Source organism: Heterodontus francisci, chromosome 2 (genome assembly GCF_036365525.1).
Source record: "Heterodontus francisci isolate sHetFra1 chromosome 2, sHetFra1.hap1, whole genome shotgun sequence".
In the NCBI taxonomy this organism is placed as follows: Eukaryota; Metazoa; Chordata; class Chondrichthyes; order Heterodontiformes; family Heterodontidae; genus Heterodontus; species Heterodontus francisci.
The window spans coordinates 93,038,163-93,053,147 of NC_090372.1; positions in this window are offsets into that span (position 1 = coordinate 93,038,163).

Consider the following 14,985-nt stretch of genomic DNA (forward strand, 5'->3'; position numbering starts at 1 on the left):
AGAGAGAAGAGTGTTATATTTCTGAGAACAGTGTGCCACAGCTGCATTTGTTACCTAGGCAACAGCAGGAGAGTGAGGAGGTCACATGGTATAATGTTTCAATTTGACTGTGTAAAACCAGTTTTTGAGAGACCCAACGAAGTGTGCTTACTGAAGGAAAGGAGCTGTCCATTTCTCTCAGCAGAAATTCTACAAGGAGCTATAGGCCTTGTTAATTGCCTTAGGAGGAAAAAACCCTTTGAAAAGACCATTTGTATTGCTGGAGGTAGCAAAATTCCTTTTCTTTACTTTAAATCTAAGAGTCTTTGCTTCAAGATTGACTCTCTCGTGACTGATTGTGTTTGCTGGAATTCGCAGTAAAGTTTCGACTGAGAGACTGACAATTTTTTAAAATTCAAGTCGAATTCATCATTGAAGGAACTGTGTGATGCCTGCTGCAGCTGAAGTGCTTTGAATGCCTATCTACTAAGAGACTGTTTCATCAAATCCGTGTGGAGACTTTGAACGGCATTTGATTATTTTTACACTAGGATACCTCACCCATCAGGAACGTAACCCACAAAGACTAACAACCCAGTTATTTATTTATTCTTAAGAAACAGCTAATTTTTAAAATCATCATTCTTTTTAGAAACCGGTTAACCATTGATTTTTGAGTGCATGTGTGTGAATGGGGGGAGTTAGGTTAAAATAAGAAGTTATAAGGTCTTTAGACATAGGTTTATCTTAATAGTGTTTAAGATCTAGTGTTTAATAAATAGTTAATTTGTTGTTGTCTACAGATACCTGGTTTGGTCTGTTTTATTCTATGGGTTACTAGAGTGTTTAATTTGGCTGTTTTCCAGCTTGGTGGGAAAACTTTAATAATATGCTGCGACCTGTGGAGTGATGGGACTGAATTGACAGTGCATTGCTCCCACCTCAGTCGTTACAAACTCACCAAGGCTCCTTCGACAGCACCTTCCAAACCCACAACCTCTGCCACCTAGAAGGATAGGGGCTGCAGATGCATGGGAACACCACCACCTACAGGTTCCCCTCCAAGCCACACACCACCCTGACTTGGAACTACATCGCTGTTCCTTCACTGTCACCCCTCCCTAACAGCACTGTGGGTGTACCCACACCAGATGGACTGCAGAGGTTCAATAAGGCGGCTCACCAACACCTTCTCAAGGGCAATTAGGAATGGGCAATAAATGCTGGCCTAGCCAGAAAAGCCCACATCCCATGAAAGAATAAAAAGAAGTTCCAGTTAAGTTATAATAAAACCCACATTTTCTTTGGATATTACTTGTAGTCCTCTGAGTCTCACACACCAAAGGATCAAGTAATAATACATGGTGACAACATTAGGGATATATGTTTTTTGAAGACCACCAAAATGTACTTCCTGGCAACGTTGGATTTTTTCTGAAGAACACACCAATAAAGAGCAAACAAAGAACAGCAGGCTGCCTACCTGGAGTGGCTGAAGGGACTGGACAGCAGTCAGCAGGGAACCCCACAACACTGCAGTGAGCTCAATTACGGACAGGATCCTGGGAGGTGTTGAAACTCTGTGAGTACAACAGGCTTTGCCAGGAGACCAGAGCTTTCACTTATCTGGCAGTGGGTCGAAAAAGTTTAAAAGCAGTAGTGAAGCCATTATTGTTTTAGTTTTCCTGGATTTTTTTTGGTGGGACCTAAGCTGAAAAATGTGGGAAGAACTCGACAGAGCCACAGGACGACCAGCACAAAGTAAATGGCTGGTTGTGGCAACTGCTGGTATTGCAAGATCCAACCCTCTTCAAAAAAACTGCCCTGTTTTTTAAAAAAAGGCAGCTCACAGTAAAAAAAAATGAACCAGCCTGTGTAAACACAACTGTCTGTGAAAAAAAATGTAGTCTCTCACATTTAAAAGGGGCAGGCCAGCAAAAGCAAACCTTTCTTTAAAAGGAAATAGAAAGAAGTGTGCCTGTGAAAAACAAAACCTGTGAAAAAGCAGGATCATTAAGACAATGGCTGTCTGATATCCAGTTATAGATTAGAAGGCATCAAACAGAGTGTCTGAATTTAAACTGTTTCGATAGCAAATGGAGCTGTCCTTCCTGGATCAAGAAGTGAGCAGACCAGAGAAACAAGCTACCAAAATTAAGATTGCACTGGGCAAAGAGGGCCTGAAATGGATCAATATGTCAGGATTGTCAGCTGAGGACCCGAGCAAGATATGGGCATTCCTGGAGCAGCAACTCAAAGTGAAGGTAAATATCTGAGAACGTAAGCTTGAGCTTATGACCTAGTGGCAAAGGCAAGCCAAGTCCATTGACCAAGGTGCTGAGATGAAGCTCAATTGTCAGGACAGGTTATAGAGCTAGTAATCACATGTACCCCACGAGAGGCCTTTCAAATAGACCTACTAGAAAAGAAGAAAGGGCACACCATAAATGCACTACTTAACAATAGAAGGAAATATGAAGCCATCATGGCTGGGCACCAACAGTTACAAGCATTGGGGGCGACTATGACAATTGGTATGGTAACCAAGGCTCAGACATCTGCTAAGCCCTGTGGCAAATATGGCCTGATTCACCCAATTTGCGGTTGTCTGGCATATAGCACCTATACAAAACTTGCGAGGACATTGGACAAGGCAGTGCAGAAGGCTGAGCTCAGATACTGCACTAAGGAATGCTGCCAGATCACATACAAAGAGAACATCTGCAAGACAGAATGGCAAATGCATCAAAAGGTATGCCAACACAAAACAAAGGCCCAAGCAGGTACAACAGGTTGGCAGAGAGACAGATTGCTAGGAGGACATGGATGAAGAATGCATTGTGTGAACAGTGAGCAAGCATTTCTCATAGTCAATTTGGATGAACATGTCAATGCTATAGCGCAATCTGAGGCATTCACCATAATCGGGATTGTATGTCCACAGAAGAGTGGCAAGCATAAGCTCAGAGTAAAAATCGACACTGAAGCAAGTGATATCATGTCATACATAACTTGTCAGTGTGGGTGGAGCCCACAAGATGTGTTTAGATGTGGCTCATGCAGCAACTGTTTGTATCTCAGGGTTGCTCAACCTTTTCGCGTAGGGGAGCCACATTCCAATTTTTGTCGTACATTGGGGGCCTGTAAGAGGATTTTGGAAAGATAATTAATCAAAACAACAACATATGTGCATTTTTGTCTAGAAGCTTTAAATAAGAAGACTAATTTATTGACATACTTCCTCATTACTATGTTTGACACTGATTTAGTGAGATACCTGGCATTATTTTTCTTGCACAAGAAGTCAATGTCTGCTCGCACACTTGTTGTAGCAATGAGGAGTATTCTGGATAGATGTCCATCTGTCAGGAGTGATCTTGATCACTCTCTCTCCCTCTCCATGAGTCCCTCTCTCTGTGTTCCCCCCCTCTTTGTGTCGTCCTCACACTCTGTGTCCCCCCCTCTCTCTGACCCTTCTTGCTTTCTCTGTCCCCCCCCTCTCTCTTCCCCTCTTTCTCTACCCCACATCTCTCTCTCTCTGCCCCTCTCTCTCTGCCCTCTCTCACTGTACCCTCCACTCTCTCTGCCCCCCCTTTCTCTCTGTCCCTCACTCTCTCTCTCTACCCCCCGCCCCTTCTTTCTCTGCCCCTCTCTCTGTCCCCCTCTCTCTCTGTCCCCCCTCTCTCTCTGCCCACTCTCTCTGTCCCTCTCTTTGTGCCCCCTCTTTCTCCCTGTCCCCTCTCTCTCTGTCAGTCCCTCTGTCCCTCTCTCTGTCCCCACCTCTCTCTCTCTATGTCTCCCTCCCTCTCTGACCCCCGCTCTCTCTGTTCCCCTCCCTCTCTCTGTTCCCCCCCCCTTCATTATCTACCCCTCCCTACTGTCTCACTCTCTCTCTGGCAGTTGCAGGGAGTGGGAGCGCTCAGCTTTGTGGTTCATCAACTTTTTAAAATATCGCACTCAGTTTCACAGCTGACAGGTGCTGACATCAGGAACAGCAGTTTCAGAACTTCGGACAGATTCGGGGTTTTTCAGCGGGCTTTTAAAAATAAGTTAGAACCCGAAAATCCTGAATCTGTCTGAAGTTCAGAAACTTCTGTTCCCACTGTGAGCACCTGTCAGCTGTGAAAATTACACTTGCGATTTTTTTAAAGCTGGTCTGGAAGAAGAAGACAACAGAAAATTTCTCATCTCTGGGCTGGATGGAAACCTTGTCGGGCCGTATCCTGGCCCGTGGGCCGTACGTTTGGTATCCCTGATATACATATAATAAAACACATAATTTCTTTGGATATTACTAACAGTCCTGCGCGTCTTAAAATAGGTCACACATCAAAGAATCAAGTAATATCACAAAGTATCACAACGACAAGTGCTGGGGCCTCAGCTATTTACAATTTATATTAACTTAGATGATGGGACCATAAGTAATGTATCCAAGTTTGCAGACAATACAAAGTTAGGTGGGAATGAAACCTGTGAGGAGGACATTTTGGGTTTTGGAACTTGAGCAGCTGCTGGTGACATGCTGTGCATTCATGAGGATCAGAGCTGTGTGGATAGCACAGTTATAGATGTGGTCACCCCACAGCTTAAGACTATGCAGGGAGAGAGGGAATGGGTGACCACCAGACAGTCAAAAAGAATCAGGCAGGTAGTGCAGGAGACCCCTGAGTGCATCTCACTCTCCAACAGGTATTCAGTTCTGAATACTGAGGAAAGTGAAGCTTCACCTGGGAGTGCAGCCAGAGCCAAGTCCATGGCACCATGGGTGGCTCAGCTGCACAGGGGGGTACAGGGAAGACTGGAAGATCCATAGTGATAGGTGATTCAATAGTCAGGGGAACAGACAGGCGTTTCTGGGTGGCTCAGCTGCACAGGGGGGTACAGGGAAGACTGGAAGATCCATAGTGATAGGTGATTCAATAGTCAGGGGAACAGACAGGCGTTTCTGTGGCCGCAGACATGAATCCAGGATGATGTGTTGCTTCCCTGGTGCCAGGATTAAGGATGTCACTGAGCAGCTGCAGAGCATCCTGAAGGGGGAGGATGAACAGCCAGTAGTCATGGTCCATATTGGAACCAACGACCTAAGTAGAAAGAGGGATCTGGTCCTGCAGTCAGAATTTAGGGAGGTGGGTAAGAAATTAGCAAGCAGGACCTCAAAAGTAGTAATCTCCGGATTACTCCCAGTGCCACACAGAAGTGAGTGTAGAAATAGAAGGATAAGACAGATGAATGCATGGCTGGAAAGATGGTTCAGGAGGGATGGCTTCTGATTCCTGGGACATTGGGACCGGTACTGGGGGAGATGGGACCTGTACAGGCCGGATGGGTTGCACCTGAACAGAACCGGGACTTAGTTCCCTGCGGGATGTTTTGCTAGTGCTGTTGGGGAGGGTTTAAACTAATTTGGCAGGGGAATGGGGATTTGAACATAGACTCAGCTGGGACAAAATCAGAAATTAAAATGGAAGGTGGAAAATTAATGGATGAGTCTGGAAGACAGAGGAAACTAGGGTTAGAAAATAAAAAACATAGTTTGGCAGTTCTCAAGGGTATCTATTTCAATGCAAGGAGTATAGCAAATAAAGCGGATGAGCTGAGTGCACAGATAGGCACTTGGTAGTATGATATCATAGTTATTACAGAAACATGGTTTAAGGAGGGGTAGGAATGGCTGCTCAACGTTCCTGGTTACAGGGTTTTCAGATGCGATAGGGAGGGGGATAAGAAAGGAGGGGGAGTGGCAATTTTGGTCAAGGAAACTATTACAGCTGTGAGGAGGGATGATATGTTGGAAGGTTCATCAAATGAGGCATTATGGATTGAGCTAAGGAACAAAAAAGGGACAATCACACTGCTGGTAGTGTACTATAGATCCCCAAACAGACAGAGGGAGATAGAAGAGCAGATATGTAGGCAAATCTCTGAGGAGTGCAAGAACAATAGGGCAGTAATAGTAGGGGATTTTAATTGCCCCAATATTAACTGGGATAGTTTTAGCGTGAAAGGAATTGAGGGAGCAGAATTCTTGAGGTGCATTCAGGAGAACTTTTTTTGGCCCAGTATGTAGCAAGTCCAACAAGAGAGGGTGCAGTTTTAGACTTAGTTTTAGGAAATGAAAATGGGTGGGTGGAAGGAGTGGCAGTGGGAGAGCATTTTGGTGATCATAATTCAGTCAGTTTTAACATAATTATGGAAAAGAACAGAGATGGAACAGGAGTTAGAGTTCTCAATTGGGGCAAGGCCAATTTTATTAAACTGAGGAGTGATTTAGTGAAAGTTAACTGGAAACAGCTACTTGAAGGTAAATCAGTGTCAGAACAGTGGGAGGCATTCAAAGAAGAGATTCAAGGTGTTCAGGGTAAACATGTTCCCACAAAGAAAAAGGGTGAAGTGGCCAAATCTAGAGCTCCATGGATGTCAAGAAGCCTACAGGGTAAGATAAGGCAGAAAAGGAAAGCTTATGTCCGCAACTGAGAACTCAATACTAGAGAAAACCAAAAGGAGTATAGAAAGTGGGGGTGAAATCAAAAAAGAAATTAGGAAAGCAAAGAGAGGGAATGAAAGAATATTGGCAAGCAAAATCAAGTTGAACCCAAATATGTTTTATCAATACATTAAGAGTAAGAGGATAACTAAGGAGAGAGTAGGGCCCGTAAAAGACCAAAAAGGTAACCTATGTGTAGGAGTGGAAGATATTGGCATGGTTCTTAATGGATACTTTGCATCTGTCTTCCAAAAGAGGGGGACAATGCAGATATTGTAGTTAAGGAGGAAGAGTGTGAAGTATTGGATGTGATAAACATAGGGAGAGAGGAAGTATTAATGGGATTACGATCCTTGAAAGTTGATAAATCACCAGGGCCAAATGAAATGTATACTAGGCTGTTAAAAGAAGCAAGAGAGGGACTAGCAGAGGGTCTGACCATCATTTTCCAGTCCTCACTGGATACAGGTGTGGTTCCGGAGGATTGGAGAATTGTTAACGTTGTACCTCTGTTTAAAAAGGGAATGAAGGATAGACCGAATAATTACAGGTCAGTCAGTCTAACCTCAGTAGTGGGAAAATTATTGGAATCTATTCTGAGAGACAGGATAAATTGTCACTTAGAAAGGCACAGGTTAATCAAGGATAGTCAGCATGGATTTGTTAAAGGAAGATCTTGATTGACCAACTTGATTGAACTTTTTTGAAGAAGTAACAAGGAAGATAGATGAGGGTAGTGCAGTTGATGTGGTCTACATGGGTTTTAGCAAGGCTTTTGACAAGGTCCCACATGGCAGACTGGTTCAAAAAACTAAAATCCCATGGGATCCAGGGAAATGCAGCAAGGTGGATACAAAATTGGCTCAGTGGCAGGAGACAAAGGGTAATTGTTGACAAGTGTTTAAGCAACTGGAGGGCTGTTTCCAGTGGCATTCCACAGGGCTCAGTACTGGGTCCCCTGTTTTTAATGGTGTGTATTAATGATTTGGACATAAATGTAGGGGGCATAATCAAGAAGTTTGGCCGTGTGGTAGATAGCGAGGAGGATAGCTGTAGGCCGCAGGAAGCTTTTGATGGTCTGGTCAGATGGGCAGAAAAGTGGCAAATGGAATACAACTTGGAGAAGTGTGAGGTGATGCATTTGGGGAGGTCAAATAAGGCAAGGGAATACATGAATAATGGGAAAATGCTGAGAAGTGTAGAGGAAGTGAGGGACCTTGGAGAGAATGTTCACAGATCCCTGAAGGTAGCAGGACAGGTCGATAAGGTGGTTAAGAAGGCATATGGAATCCTTTCCTTTATTAGCTGAGGTATAGAATATAAAAGCAGGGAGATTATGCTGGAACTGTACAATTCATTGGTTAGTCCTGCGTGTTGTTCTGGTCACCTCATTATAGAAAGGATATAATTGCACTAGAGAGGATACAAAGGAGATTTACAAGGATGTTGTCAGGACTGGAAAAATGCAGCTATGAGGAAAAATTGGATAGGCTGGGATTGTTCTCCTTGGAACAGAGAAGGCTGAGGGGAGATCTGATTGAAATGTACAAAATTTTGAGGGGCCTGGATAGAGTGAAGGTGAAGGGTCTATTCACCTTAGCAGAGAGATCAGTGACAAGGGGGCATAGATTTAAAATGATTGGTAAAAAAATTAGAGGGTGATGAGGAAAATCCTTTTCACCCAGAGGGTGGTGAAGGTCTGGAACTCATTGCCTAAAAGGGTAGTTGAGGCAGAGACCCTCAACTCATTCAAAAGGAGTCTGGAAATGCACCTCAAGTGTCATAAACTGCAGGGCTACGGACCAAATGCTAGAAGGTGGGATTAGAATAGATGGATCATTTTTCGGCCGACACAGACACAATGAGCCAAGTGGCTTCCTTCTGTGCCTTAAACTTACTATGAAACATTGACGTGCACAGATTTGAAGAAGGAACCAGATAACAGTTAACAGAACACTTGAAAGAAGACTACGCCACAGCAGCTCAGGAAGCAAGAACCAAGGACACTGCTGTATAACTACTGCCTTTAAGTTGCATAGTAAATCCTTTCTGTGCTTAATAAACTCTATCTTGATTTAAGAATACCAGAGTCCATACCTTGAGGGTCCAAGACTAGTCAACATCCCCAAAAACACAAAAATCTTCCACCAGGTAAACATTGTGAGGCTATTTCCCCTATCTGGGGAATCTAGAACACAGAGGCACAGTCTGGATAAGGGATCAACGATTTAGGACTGAGATGAGGAAAAAATTCTTCACTCAGAGCATTGTGAATCTTTGGAATTCTCGACCGCAGAGGGTTGTGGATGCTCCATTGTTGAATATATTTAAGGCTGAGATAGACAGATGTTTGGTCTCTCAAGGAATCAAGGGATTATGTAATGTGGGCAGGAAAAGGGAGGTGAGGCAGAAGGTGAACCATGATCATATTGCAAGGTTGAGCAAGCTCAAGGGGCTATTTAGTCTACTCCTGCTCCTTTTCTTCTGTTCTTATGCTGAATGCCACCTTAAACCTGATGAAAACCTAGCCCTGGTCATTCAGCACCGCATTAATGTGCCACAAGGTGCCCTCCAGCTCATTACTAGCAGGGACAAGGATGGGCCTTGAGAGGGAAGCTGAAGAAAGCGGACATAGAATTGGGGACTCTGCTCAAAGCACTCCCAGTTCTCACCTGTTGTCCCCTCATCAATCATTGCCCCACATGCTGCCTCGTGTCCTGATGACTGAGTCTAGCAGTCTTTGGTGGGGCCCTCATTGGTTCCAAAATCCAAAGGACATTGGTTAAGAGGACATAGGTCAAGACTGTGGTCAGTAGTCAGAGGAGGGTGTAAGACGTTCCTGCTCCCATTTCCCCCCTTACTGATGGCTCTTGACTTTAGGATTTTATAAAGGACAAATTGCACAGACACAGGGTTGGGCTGAACCACAAACTTGTTTATTAAAACCCTCCTAACACCCCGATACAAAGACCTCTAAGCTAATTGAAAGGATGCCACATAACACCTTGATTAGTTAGTCTGATTTAAATCCCTCCACAATTTAACCTCAGCTCCCAGCCACACACACAAGTCACCACGACTTATAAGATAAACCTTTTTTGAAAAACCACAGGCAAAATCCAATGTTTCTGCCCCAAACTCACCCAGGATTTGATTGTTACACTTAAAATTGATTTAAACTCTCAGCCCCAAATAGCCCTTGGATTTGGCTTATAACTTACAATCCTCCATGCAGTTGGTCCTTCCAGTGAGAATTTGTAGGTCCACGAGCCAGGTTGACCATTCCTGACCATCCTTCTTGACTGCAGTGCCAAATACTTCGATTCTGTCCTTTTTATTATGATCCTTATCGAAATATCATAAACACATCTCCTGAAGCCATCCTGCTCGATGGTCAGCACTTAGAAACTTTTAATCTCTTCCGTTCGTTACCTGTCTGGTCCAGACAGATCCACTCAGTGCTGATGTTATTTCCATGACTGAGAACAATGAACTCCACCAAGGTGAGGTATTCCAAGCTCCAGAGCTGATATACATGAAAAAAGTTTCTCCCCTGTCTTGACAGGAGTGAACGCTGTGCTCTGGGGCTGGTTAGTGGTAACAATGGCCTCCCCAATTACTTAATTGGATTACATAATGGCAGTTATGCTGTGTCACTGTTATGATAATATCCCAAATTCCAGTCCTTTAACAGTATCAGTTCTGTTGTGATATTGGAATGTTTGAAATTGACCCATTGGAATGCAGCCTGCCTCTGTGTGCATATGTGTTGAGTTTTGACTCTCATTCACAGTACTATTGTCCATGGGGATTGGGTTTATTTTCCCCATACTCCACAAAGTCCAGTTTTAAAGTCCAGTTGGTGGGGGGGAGAAATTCCGATCCCACATCTCCCCCCCATTAATATCTCAAACACCAGAGATATTACCTCCAATGAAATCATCTGTCACGTTATGGCAATTGTGGGCTTCAGCCAAATCACTAACTATACATTAGAATCCATTATCAAACCCCTTCTTAATCATTTCCCCATGTTTTGCTTTTTGCTTTTTCATTTCAGTTTACACATACAATATTATAATCATTTGTACAATCACCAACACGTGCGAACAACTTGAATCCAGGAGGGAATTTCAATATTGAAACCAATATCCCACCAGGGTGGGGAGGCTATGTCCCTAATATCATCCCCCGTGTCTCTGTTCTTCTGTTCAAGAGTGCAATAGTGCTTTTGAGACAGTTCCACCTCCTTCACCAATTACATGAGGTGCTCGGGCAGGGATAGAATATCATATCCAAAGTGGGCAATGTATTCTTGGAGGTTTGGGAGGGCATTGCCTAGGGTGAGGTTCACCAAGGTATGATCACAGATAGGGATTATCCCAGTAACTCATCTAACCAAGTCGTTTCCAAATCTTTCCCAGTCCCCGAATACATCACCGTTAGTCTGATCTGTCTTTCGCAACCACAACCACCATCCCACCAAGATGCTCCCCTGCCACTCCAGGCACACTTGCCTTCCCTCTTTCACCCGTACCTTGCTGGCTATAATATTTAATCTTGTGCAGGGCACTGATATTTCAGTGAACCGTTATAGTTGGAATTGGAGTATTTGGTCAAATTTGACCCCAACCAACCCGGTCATTTTTTTTCAAAGGAATATATGGTTGCCCCCTCTGTGTCCCTTGTCTTGCCCCCTTATGTTACGATAGGTCCAGCTCCCCCCCTACACCCATAGGTGAAAGACATCTCGGTGTCGCCCCGATCCATCTGTCCGGCATCCACCAGGATTGTCACCACGCTCAGCCACAGGGTGCGTCCTATCTCATGTCCTTGGATCCAATATGCTTCTACAGAAAAGAGAAAAAGAAGAAAAATAGCACTACTCTGTGAGGGGTCCTCCCTCCACAGGTCAGACTTTGGTTATGTACAAATTTACATGGGGTGCCCCAATTGCTGCGTTCCCTCTTCCTGTCCATCAGGGTGGAGTCTCTTGCAGCTCCAGGTTGGTGTGCGGGGAGGCGTCCAGGGCACCCTGGATCGGGATGTCCAACTATTCCTTCTTACCGCCCAGCTCTCTCTGGATCTTGCCTTTAAACAATGAAAACTCCCTTTTCCAGAATTAAAACCCCTTTATTTAAAAAATATATATTTTCCCAACCCAAATCGTCTTATTTCACCCTTTAAATTTCCTTTGTCAAATGATCCTTTGTTCTTCCCACAGTCTGAGCTTAAAACACACAGTTTTGAGTGTTTTTTTTTATTCCAATCTCTAACTCACATGTGTGAATTTCTGTCCGGAATAAAATCCCCACGTTTAACAAAACAAAATTCCATACGAATTGAAATTCCAACTTGAATTTATAACTTCGAACATATGCTTATTTCCATTACTGTCCCCCTTTAACTAGGTCACAATTCTCATTGTGAAATCCCCTCAATTACAGAAAACAAACTTAAAACATTATTCCTCCACACAAAACCTTTATTACACACAGATTCTCTCGCTGGAAGCTTCCCACTTGCATTCTCCATACACACACCTTAAACTTCATCAACTTAAATCAATTAACATAGCACATGCTTTACGAAGAAATAAAAGAAAATAACTTAAGTTCTGGGTTTTCAGGTCTTCTTTCTTCAAGGTCCCCTTTGTAGCAACTGTAAGTAGAAGCTCAAGGAAAAAGGTGAATTTTCACAGTACGACTTCAGACAAAATTTAAACCGAAGATCAGCCTCACACAGCATGGGAGAGAACCCCCATATCTCTCTCAGAACAATGAAACAATCATTTTTTTTACAGTTCAATATCCATGTTATCATAACTTCTTTCTCACTTACATCCATTAAAAAAAACTCTTGAACCATATTAAACAAACAACTGTTTTTAAAATCACATACAGAAAACAGACCACAAGGGGTTAAACAACTTTTAAGTGACACAGACATTGGCTTGCAATCAGAGACATGAGTCACTCTCTCTCTCAGCACTTCCAACATCCACAAGGGATATGAGCAGCCTGCCTCTACCTCTGCTGAAACCACAGAGGTTGCACTACGTAGGAGTAGTAGAAAAAGGAAGATTAAACATTTGTAGTTGCACAAGGGTATGAATGTGGGTGTTTAACACAATGCTAGATTGAAAATTCTGTGCTTAGTTTTGCTATAAGATTAACATTATTTCTTTGCAGCATTTTCCTGTGTTGTCCTTTTTCCCTGCTGTCTGGCAAGTGGCCTTCTTACTTGTGATGAATGGTAAGTCAAGAATTAAAAACAATCAATGGATGACTGTGACAGGGATGCTTTGTTGGTTGTAGGACTCTCTGTTTTGGGGGATGTAGGAAGGCAAATGGGTTCAGAAGTCAGTTGCCAGATGGGTGCACTGCTTCAGTATAACTGACCAGTGCCAGAATTAGACTATCCCAAGCATCCCATGCAGCAATGTCCTTGCCCCATCAAATTCCTCCTCCTCTGAAGAGGCAGTGGACTCAGCACCCTCTTCGTCCTGGAGCTCCAGTCCTCGTTGCTGTACTATGTTGTGCAAGGTGCAGCATAACACTATCACTCTCGATATCTAGTCTGGTGCATACTGAAGACCATCCCCAGATCTTCCCAGATACCTGAAGTGCATCTTCAACTCCTTGACTGCTTACTCCGTGACAGCTCTCATGATCAAGTGACTTTGATTGTATCTCTCCTAGGCATCATTTTCTTGGTTTCTAATGAGTGTTATCAACCAGGTATTCAATGAATAGCCCTCATCTTCAAGGAGTCATCCGTTAACTCTGCTGCAAGATGTGAAAAGTTCTGAAGGCTTGGCTGCTATAGAATGAAGGCATTATAGCAGCTCTCGGGGAATCTTGCACAAATATGCATGATGATTTTCTTTGTGGTTGCACATGAGCTGCACATTGTCAACTGCAAGGGCTACCACTCAAAGACCCCAGGGTGATTTGGGGCCACCTTTATTGCCACACTTGTGCAGGTGATGAGTCCCTGGACCTATGGGAAGCCAGCAGAGCTAGAAAGCGGAGGGTCCTCTCATTCTGACTGGCCTCATTAGTTGCAAAGTACATGTTTCTTGGTCCTAAATAGCATCGGTCACCTGTGAAAGCCTTGTGGGCAGTAGGTTGTAAGATTCTGCAAATATCCCCTGCAGATCCCTGGGAGGAGCCGGAGGCAATGAAATTAAGAGTGTTAGTGACTTTGACAATGTGCCCCCACCAAGTCCAGTTGGCAGCAAATCTTCCAGGAGTCTGCAAATGTCAGTGACCACCCAGGATAATACCAAGCCTCCTGAGGGACTAATGCTCAGCCATGTCCAGGAAGCCAATCCTTGCCTATAACTATATACCAGAAACTGAACTGGAGTAGCCATCACACAGAATCGTTACAGTGCAGAAGGAGGCCATTCAGCCCATCGTGTCTGCACTGGCTCTCTGAAAGAGCAATTCCTTCAGTTCCATTCCCCAACCTCCTCCACGTATAAATACTGTGGCTACAAGAGCAGGCTAGAAATCCTACTGCAAATAACTCACCTCCTGACTCCCCAAAGCCTGTCCACCATCTGCAAGTCACAAGTCAGGAGCGTGATGGAATACTCTACACTTGGCTGGATGGGTGCAGTTCCAACAACACGCAAGAAGCTCGACACCATTCAGGACAAAGAAACATGCTTGATTGGCACCCCATCCACAAACATTTACTCCCTCCACCGCTGATGCACAGAAGCAGCAGCAGTGTGTACCATCTACACGATGCTCTGCAGCAAGGCTGCTTAGACAGCACCTTCCAAACCCGCGACCTCTACCACCTAAAAGGACAAGGGTAGCAAATGCATGGGAACACCACCACCTGCAAGTTCCCCTCCAAGCCACACTCCATTCTGACTTGGAACTATATTGCTGTTCCTTCGCTGTTGGTCAAAATTCTGGAACTCCCTTCCTAACAGCACTATGAATGTACCTACCCCACATGGACTGCAGTGGTTCAAGAAGGCAGCTCACCACCACCTCCTCAAGGGCAATTAGGGATGGACAATAAATGCTGGCATAGCCAGTGACACCCACATCCCATGAACGAATAAAAAAAAAATGTTTTTATCTTCTGTGCTCATCAGTGCTTTCCCTTCTCTCCCGTGGAGCAGCAGATTGTTGAAAAGGCTTCTGCTCATCTTGATCCTCAGATGTCAGAGATAAAACTGCATAAGGGGCACCCAAGATGAATTGATGTTTGAGAGATGGGATGCATATATCAGACACAGGAAACGCTGAAGTAGTAATGACCTCCAAAGTATTAGAAATCACCTCCAAGGTAATCAAAGCACATCCACAGCAATTCCTGTGAGCAACGCCTTTCACAAGCAAGGAATCAGCTGTGAGGTCCGAGGACTTGCAAGATTTTTTTTTGCCTGCCATTTGTTCAGTCGCCTCAATTTCAATGTCCTCTCACATTGTTTTCACTGGCACATTCCAGGAAACTTTTGCAGAATTAAATTCGAAAAGCCAAGTCAAAAC